Source organism: Phycodurus eques, chromosome 6 (assembly GCF_024500275.1).
Source record: "Phycodurus eques isolate BA_2022a chromosome 6, UOR_Pequ_1.1, whole genome shotgun sequence".
NCBI classification, from domain to species: domain Eukaryota; kingdom Metazoa; phylum Chordata; class Actinopteri; order Syngnathiformes; family Syngnathidae; genus Phycodurus; species Phycodurus eques.
In genome coordinates, this window is record NC_084530.1 from 30,014,004 (window position 1) to 30,022,327 (window position 8,324).

General features: G+C 44.1%; 1 pseudogene; it reads left to right on the top strand.

The window, feature by feature from the left end:
• The first annotated feature begins 305 nt into the window (after positions 1-305).
• On the top strand, positions 306-7,607 carry LOC133403763 (stromal interaction molecule 2-like; annotated as a pseudogene).
• The last annotated feature ends 717 nt before the right edge of the window (positions 7,608-8,324 follow it).

Here is an 8,324-nt window from a genome sequence, read left to right on the forward strand (position 1 = left end):
GGATTATTTTGACTTTGTTTTGTGTTTAGTGTGGAATTTTGGATTGCCCAATCTTTTTGAATGGCACGCCCTCACAAATGACATAAATGACACGTAAATAAAGAATTTTTAACTGAGCATGCAGTAGAAAACGTAAAGAAATGACAAACGTACAATATAACTATTTCATACTGAAACACAATGTAGTGCCGGTCTGAAAAGGAGTAGGAAGAAGTTCAAACTTCCAAATGAAGCACGTACTGAATGAAATGTCAAATTAGTAGCAGTGTAATACATTTTGGCTTTGGACCCATTTAGACCCATGCATGGTGGTGTCGCCGCCATGTATGAGCGAGGCCGATCGTTACAGCCTGGAGGCTCTGCAGAGCATCCACCAGATGATGGACGATGACAAGGACGGAGGGATTGAGGTAGAAGAGAGTGTGGAGGTAAAATGTTCTCTTCTTCTTCCTCAAATGTCCTCGTCGGCTGCAGGGTGGCACGCAGGATCAAATCGGTGCAACGGCGACAGGTGTGTTGTGGCTGAAGAAAGCGTTGAATGGATGGCTGAAGGATAGCAACAGTTTAACTTGGCTTTTGGCGCGCTGTCAAATGTGTTTTGCTCTGATAGACTTGCACTAATAGGATTTTGCAGTACGCAGACCGGAGCCATCTGCACTTGCAGATCTCAGTTCATTTTATGCAAAACCAAAAACTCAACTGTATAGTTGCTTTTGAGAAGATGTTTTGATAGAAACAAAATGTTACAACAAAGTTTCAAATAATTGATCTGTTGGCTCAGGTTTAACAAGTTACTGATGCAAAATGTGTGTAACGTTCCAGCAAAACTGGCACATGCTCTGCTTTTTTCTTTTATTTCCTAATGCTCGTTGCAAATGTTCACACTGACTGATTGGCAATATGCAATTTTAGTGATTGGCCCTTGACCGCCCAGAATGCATTTCTAAGATCCAGTATACATGGCCTCGAGTTACAGTTGCCGTCGAGACGTCAAGGGAGGGACACGGGCTCATCGGAGCGCAGTCTCAACTTCCTAAAATGTCTTCAGTCATCAAGCGAAGCCTTTGTCGATTTCCACGGCTACATGCCTGGACACGATGCGCGCGCACACACACACACACACACACACACACACACGCGTTCGCATCCATTCTAAATGCGTACATATTCAAAAGAGCGAAAACCTCTTTCCATCTCATGTAGGACACCTCCAAGCATACTGTGTCTTGGAGAGGTTTCAAAACTCGGGCTTTACCCAGGGCAAATACCAGCTGCCTAGCCCGTGAATATTCTCCTTCATCCAGGTCATTTCATTCTCGATCGCAATTGCATCAGCGACGTCAAAATAAGCAAGACGATGTAGAGCAAAAGCATCATGGTCACATTTAACATGAACGGCGGAATGCAGAGGTGTTGGCCCAAGGTGAATTTGAACGATTCACCAGCCAAGTGTACAATACATGCAATGTGACGAGCGGAGACGCAAACTCTCAACCTAAATATACACAGACTAGAACATTAAGAATACACTTTTACATTGAGATCAGGACATGCAGTTGGTGAGCAGGCAGCAAATAATTTTGACAACACTGTTGTTTGTCCCCCAAAAAATTCAAAAGCTGCACAAAAATAAAAACTACGTGGCATTCTCACTCAGAATGTGGGCAACATAATTTGCCAAAGTATTTTCGAGTTGGTAAGTCAAAAAAAAACAAAAAAACGAGTGATCCTGAAGCAGAAAATGTTTGCAATTGATAAAGTTCATACCTACAATCCAGCTCGTCAGATTTTGCACGTAAACTGTTCTTTGAGGTCCAAGGTCCATTTTAAACCAGTTGCTGCTGACTCCATAACTTTGCATTTGGAAAAATGTATTTTGAATCCAAGTCCACTTTTCCTCTCCTGTAGTTCATCATTGAAGACATGAAGCAGCAGCAGACCAACAAACATAGCCACCTGCATGGAGAAGATCAGCACATTACAGTGGAGGAGCTTTGGAAAGGCTGGAAGTCATCCGAAGGTGTTTGTCCAGGCGATTAAGTGTGCACCAATCCAAATATTTGAAACTTCTCTACGTCTCACTTCCTAGTTCATAATTGGACCCAAGACGACGTTATCTGCTGGCTCAGGGAGTTTGTCGAGTTGCCGCAGTATGAGAGGAACTTCAAAGACTTCAAAGTCAATGGAAACACGCTCCCAAGGTGGCAATATTCTGCATCCAAGCAAATGTCTGAAAACAGATTGGAAAAACAAGTCTCTTTGTCTTTTCTGTAGGATTGCAGCCAATGAGCCTTCATTCCTGAGTGGCCATCTGAGAGTTCAGGATCAGAGGGACAAACAGAAGCTCAACATTAAAGCTCTTGATGTAGTGCTGTTTGGACCGCCTACGCGTAAGGACAATTATTGAATCCTTGTCTCTTTTAACATAGTTCTAAAATTGTTGGGTTGTTTTTTTTTTGGTGGGGGGGGGGGGGGGGGGGGGCAGCTAATGACAATGATGACGCTCTAATTGAATTTTCAGAGATTTTGCAAGTCCTGAATGATCAATGTCTGGATCGATAAACCCTCAACTCCAGGGTGCACGATTGTATAACTTCACGGTAGTTTAAGACAAGATAACGCTTCATTTCAGCTGATATTGACTATTACGATGTCGCTAAGAAGCAATCAAGCACTTATCCAAGATACATGAAAAAGACATGATTTTCAATCATAACTATTCTTTTTGCTCATACTGCAGGCCCCCCTCACAATTACATGAAAGACCTGCTGCTCAGCTGATATTGACTATTACGATGTCGCTAAGAAGCAATCAAGCACTTATCCAAGATACATGAAAAAGACATGATTTTCAATCATAACTATTCTTTTTGCTCATACTGCAGGCCCCCCTCACAATTACATGAAAGACCTGCTGCTCATTGTGTCAGTAGTGATGGGATTTGGAGGCTGCTGGTTTGCTCAGGTCCAGAACAAAACCAGCAAGATCCACATCACCAAGATGATGAAGGATTTGGAAAGCCTGCAGAGGGCTGAACAAAGCCTCCTAGATATGCAGGAACAGTAAGGAGTTCGGGCGAATTCCATTGTCTGCATCACCTTGAATCTGTGTTTTCAAAGACACCTTGCAACTTGTGTCATATTCAGACTGGAGCGAGCCCAGGAAGAGAAACGCAATGTGGCAGAGGAGAAGCAAAACTTGGAGGAGAAGATGCGGGACGAGATCATGGGGGCACAGGAGGAAGCCCACCGGCTGCAAGAGCTGAGGCAGGGGGCCGTCAGTGAGCTCAGCCGCCTCCGATATGCAGAAGAAGAACTTGCGCAGGTACTGTCCATGCGTTGGCTTATCAAAAGCACAATGTTTCGGTCAAATTTATAACAAACCGGCAAAAGCTGATAGATATTATTGCCTCAGGTCCGTGGAGCACTAATGCAGGCAGAAAAGGACATGCATGCTTCCTGGACCGCCTCAGAAGTCCTCCAGCAGTGGCTCCAGTTGACACATGAAGTTGAGGTCCAGTACTACAATGTCAAGAAACACAGTGCTGAATTACAGCTTGCCATTGCCAAAGAAGAGGTGATGTATGGAAAAATACAGTATATAACTGTCGAGGTGTGTCAGAAAGGTTCCAGGATTGCTGTCACAAAAGACATATTGTACTTCAAACCCTAACTTCAAACTGTGACTTTTCCCCTTCAATGTGGACCAGATGATCAACCAGCACGTCAACAAAGAGATCCTACGGCGTTTTCTTCATTCCGTGTGCGAGAAAACGCAAGCGTTGTGGCAAGACAACTTCTGTGCCTGCTCACAATGTGCTGAGCCTCCAACGGTTCCTGGCTGAGAAGAACGTCGCCGTCCTGGAGCCACCTCTCTATCACCCCACCTGGCTCAGAGCCATTGTTTCCTCTTTCCCACGCTCAAGGCGTCATCAAGAGGAAAGGACGTTTTGAAGACCTGGCCCACATCAAGATGGCCGTGACGATGGATCTGTGGAGGATGTCCGAAAAATCCTCAGAAGAGGATGTGAAGGTGTTCCAGAGCAGACTGGGAATAGTCCATTAGACTCCAGGGGCGTTACTAGTTGTGAACCCAGTACTGGAACCTTTTTGACATACCTCACAATGTTTAACAACTAATAGTGACTAAACATTTCAAGCTCAATATGTGTTTGCATGCTTTCGTTCAGGCAGAAAAGATTAAGAAGAAGAGAAGCTCAGTGCTTGGGACTCTCCATGTTGCCCACAGTTCATCTTTGGATCAGGTTGACCACAAGATTCTCCAGGCAAAGTGAGTCACTTAGTAACTATCGTGAGTTAGCTATAATTACTTGACTTGACTCTACCAAAATAAATGTGTCTCGCCAGGAGGAGAAGATGAATATCGTACTTATGTCTATCTATCTCCGAAAGGAATGCCTTGTCAGAGGTAACGGCATGCCTGCGGGAGCGTCTCCGTCGCTGGCAACATATTGAGCGGATCTGTGGCTTCCCCGTCATCAGGAATCCTGGCCTCACCAACCTCACCGCTCTGCTCTACTCAGACTCACTCGCTGCGGGTTTTCCCAGAGTGCCTCAGCCATCTTGCTCATGCCACAGCTCAGTTCATGGGTCAATCGAGGACCTGTTGGAAGCGTCTACCGCGGCTGTCATATCTCAAATTCCAGGTAAGGCACCGGAGGATTTTCTTTTCTGTCTTTTGAGATGGAGCGGAGTGCCACCAAAAGGCAGGAAAACCAGGCAATCGCCTACCGCCCCGCACTGTACGGGGCGCCGAAAGATGGCTGACATTGGCCCACACGTTACATCCAGTTTTTACCCCCCTCACACACACACTGAAAATTTATGGCAAATTAATAGGTTATTTAAATGTTAAGGGATAATGTGGTGCGAGTCGGTCATTCATTTGAAAAGTCCACCGACAGGAAGAGCAAAAATTTCTCATCAAAAGTTGTGTCGTAAAAGTAAAATCCGAGCCCTGATGCTAAGACTGATATTGTAACCTAGAGTGCCGTATGCTCGCTTGCTTGCTCGCGACAGTATTTTAATACAATGAACAAAACAATTTCTTAGTTTCTGCTCAGAATTTGTGCTCACTGCTTTTCACGTTTAAGGAACAAAGTTTCTAAAAAAAAATTATTTGGAAATTATTGATCTTAGTCTCGTGTGTTTTCACTTTTGCTGTGTCAGCTGATCTGCATGATTGTCTTGTTTTTCTCAAAACAGAAAGATAATTTGCTTGTTTTCACGGAGGACTCAGAATGTCAGAGGAAATGTCTGAAATCAGAGGATATGGATGTTTTAAAATAATAGTTCAAAAAGTTTGAAAACCCTTTCACTTGCTTTCCATTTTGTGTGCAATAAACATGTTGGCAAGAACCATATTTTAATATATTTTTTTGGTGTCCGGTTTTAGACAGTTCGGCCACTACAGAGAGGAGCAGTTAAATACTAGAGTATGATTATCTGCTGATAAACGTTTGTTTACCCCTGAGCAATTCTTCCACAGCCAAAAGTCATGTTAGGTTGATTTCCAGCCAGTTCCCTTGACCAAGGTTCTGCACCAAGGACCAAGGTGTTCACGCTTCTCTTGCTCCCCAATACTCCTCTAGGATTGGTTAAATGTAGTTAACTAATTTAGCTGTACATTGTAAATGTAACAAATAAATTACATTTATATTTGTGAGTTTAAAGCAGTGGCTTGAATGTGATGGGTTGGAGTAGTAAGTGCTAAGGTTGTAGTGAAGTTCTGATGCTGTGTTTGAGGTGGCCTTCCTTCTTTTTGTGCCTCTTTGTGATTGATTGATCGATTGATTAGTTTTGCTGTTTGGTTTACATTTTGTCTTACTACGGTTCCAGGTGCTCCACTTAAGAACTCTCCTCGAACCCGGCTGTCTACTATACGCCGGTCACGTCGTCACGGTGTCACACCACCACCAACCACTCTGATCTCGGCGGATCCTGACCTTCTCATCCCAATTCGAGGACCTCATCCTTGTTACAATGAGGACGATGGAGTCTTTTGTAAAACCATAAAGAAACAGTAAGTGTCTGCCCCATTTGTGTTCCATTAAAATATTTTGAAAGCTCTGAATCATTCTGTCATTCTTTTTCTTTCCCTTGTTTCACTTTTCACCAGAGACTCCCAAGAAAGGTTCTCAGATTCTGACCATTGCACGTCACCTCCTCATAGCAAAATGTACCCTTGTTCCACTGCTGATGCCTCCCACAGAAAGCTCTATCATGATGAAACAGAACCTCTTGCAGACAGGTCTGCGACAAAGCCTGTGAGTAAAGAATTGGGAGCTGAAGTTGAATCTCCGATTGGAAACATTTCTATGGATGATCTTGAATCTCCTGTAGATATTTCCTGCAGGAAGATGGCCAACGATAAAGTTCTGGACAATTCTTTGGAAACTCCTTCAATGATGATGTCAAAAGAGGGGTCTTTAATCGAGGCGTCATTCAGGAAGAGATCCAGAGATAGGAGTGAAGTTGCGACAGATTTTCTAATTAGAAAGATATCTTCCAATGAATTAGGTACAGAATTCCCACCTAGGAAAATAGACAGAGATATAATAGAAGATGTTACAGCAAATCCATCGAGAAACAAACCTAAAGATCGAGGTGATTTGCCACTTGAAGTCCGGAAAATTCTTTGGGATGAAGTAGAGGCAACAGAATTTGGACATAAGAACTTATCAAGATGTTTGCTGGGGGCTTCGGTAGACAGTGCCTCAAAGAGCATACTAGAACGTTCTGAGTCTCCCTTTGACTTACTAGCCAGAAGGATTACAAGAGACTCAATGGGAATGTCCCTGGATGGAAGTTCTAGGCATCTTGATTCCCCTTTGAAGGGAATAGCCAAAGAAGACAAAATGTTTGAGGTGCCTGCAATACCCTCAAGAAAAATCTCTAAAGAGGGGTATTTTGCAGACACTGTTTCCATAACGGCTGTACCCAGAGAGGAAACAGAACAACATTTGGAACAGACATCTTCAACAGAGAAGCTAGAGATCGGTTCAGAACCTCCAATAAATAGGAGGCTCTGTAAAGAAGAGTGTGAAGTACCTCTCAGAAGGAGAACACCTCGAATGCCAAGAGATGAACAGGTTTCACAAGAAAATACTCCCTGGGATAGAGTTGAATCACCTCCGGAAACACACCGTCCTCAAGTAGTGAGGGAAGAGCCCGAAGATTCCGAATCACACTCGGCCCCAGGTGAAACTGAGCAGCCAGACCATACAGTGACCCCCCACGTGCCGTGGAAGTCATCTGCAGATATCTTTGCAGCTGCTCCACTGAGCCAGCTTGTTTATGACGGAATCCTGGAGAAGTCCTGCAACCCCTTGGCAGAAACCCCATGGAGCCTTTCTGCCTCAACTGCCAACCATCCTCAGTGCTTCCCCAGGGTTCTGGCAGAGTCTGAGCAACTGGTGGCACCAGCGAGAGGAACCTACCAATCTCCGGCATCCTCCTTTGAAGCTAAAGATGACAGAAACAGGGATAAAGAGAAGAGCAAGAAGTCCTTGAAGCTGAAAAATCTGTTCAAAAAGAAAAATGAGGCAACGACAGAGAAGATACAAAGTGGTCTCCAGAAACTTTGACGATGGATTGAGCATACCTTTGATGGATCCTTTCTCCCCCCCCCCAATTTTACAAATGTACTCATCCCAGTGTAGATTTCATTTTAAGGTAGTACTTTAAAAATGATCTGTAGAGTCACCAATCACAAAACATCCAAGAGATATTATTGCATTGTCTCAAATTGTGGACTCTCGTCAAGTAATTGTCTTTGATTTGAAACTAATAAGCACCTAACTCCCCAAAAAAGCCTCCTTTCCCCCCCTCAGGAAAATTGACAGATTTGACTGTATTGACTTTGACTACTCGTGATACTCGTGACTTGGTCATTTCATAAACAGACGCAAATGTCCCCACAAGTGGACCATACAAAGTTTACTGCTGAGTCCAGCTGGACTCCATAGTGGGTGCCTGGGGTGCTTTGAGGGGCTTGGGGGCAACGATAGCGCACGCTAGATTACCAGCAGCGTCACCGTTGCAGCCCTGAGAAATTGTGTGATTATTTTTTTTTTTCTCTCCCCCCTCATTTCATATGTGTGGCGTCGGTATCAGAGAACTAGATTTCAGGTAGCTGAGCCCCTTCAGACTCGTTCTGTCCGGTCTTTCTCGGTCCCCTCAGCCATAATAAACGCTGAACCCCGAATAGATGCCCCGAACTGTGCACTTGGCTCAACTGCTCCTGCCACGACATCAGGAAAAACTTTTATATTGGAAGCAGTTTTGCTTTGTCTTTCTGTCAA